Consider the following 1061-nt stretch of genomic DNA (forward strand, 5'->3'; position numbering starts at 1 on the left):
CTTCTAAATAAATTTCAAACGTTTGTTTGTTTGTTTTTCCAGTAAAAGTTGATGTTTTATCTGTTATATTCTCTACCCAAAGTCTATACCCTTTAATCCATGTCTAACTATTAATTGTGCCATTATAAGTTGTAAATCACTTGTTGAACTTGTAGCTAACAAATTACATTACATACGAGCTGTTTGTGAGTGTGCATCATGAAAAATTATAACCTTAAATAACCTAAAAGTTTCCTATTTTTACATTTTAGTTACTTTTATAATAATAACTAAAGAATACACATGAAAAACAAGAAATAAAGTATTTAACTGGGCCTTCTTTTTTTTGCTGATAACTGTTGATGTAACTTAACCCTACTTTTTTATACTAATTGGTTCTATGGCACTAAATAGTTTTTTTATTTAATTGAATTAAATATTGCACGAAAGAACACTTTTTTATACTAATGGTAGTACTGCATGAGATAAATTTTCATTTAATTAAATAATGAACCAAAGAACACAGAATAATAACTTGCAAAAAGCAGATCATGTCCCATAACTATCACACTTTTTCTGGCTTTCTAACTATTCAACAAGGGCCATTACAAATTCATCCTAGCTAGCCGATGTGTTTCCCATAGGAATAAAGCTTGAACTGAAAGGGAAATTGACAATTCTCTGTACAGAAAACAAGGTAATATGATATGTCATATGATAGATGAAAACCTTGGCTTTCTATTGGTTATAAATAATATAGTATTGAATGTCAGAGAGAACTATTGACAATTTCTGAAAGAAAGGATGTGATGGGGGGGGCTGATTTTCTGTTTGATGACTTTTTAACCAAATAATATTAAAGACAATGAAAATTGTGCTTTGCTTGAGTGATGATGACATTATAAGGAGTATTTTATGTTAAATTTCGAACTTCTTGGAGGAGTGGTAAATGAATTAGAGAAGAGGAAATGCCTTTTTTTAAATATTGCATTATGAAATTAAGAACTTGAAACTTGTATATTAGGTTGTCAAGAAATTAATGTCACATTTTGGAATGCATTCATTAACCCCCCCCCCCCCCC

At 29.9% G+C, this 1061-nt stretch overlaps 1 protein-coding gene across 4 annotated transcripts in view; it reads left to right on the forward strand.

The window, feature by feature from the left end:
• LOC106467320 (protoporphyrinogen oxidase-like) overlaps positions 1–1061 on the forward strand; it is an 82519-nt gene that overhangs the window by 28894 nt on the left and 52564 nt on the right. The gene's annotated exons all lie outside the window — the stretch shown is intronic.

The sequence above is a fragment of the Limulus polyphemus genome, unplaced genomic scaffold (genome assembly GCF_000517525.1).
Source record: "Limulus polyphemus unplaced genomic scaffold, Limulus_polyphemus-2.1.2 Scaffold2566, whole genome shotgun sequence".
Taxonomy (NCBI): domain Eukaryota; kingdom Metazoa; phylum Arthropoda; class Merostomata; order Xiphosura; family Limulidae; genus Limulus; species Limulus polyphemus.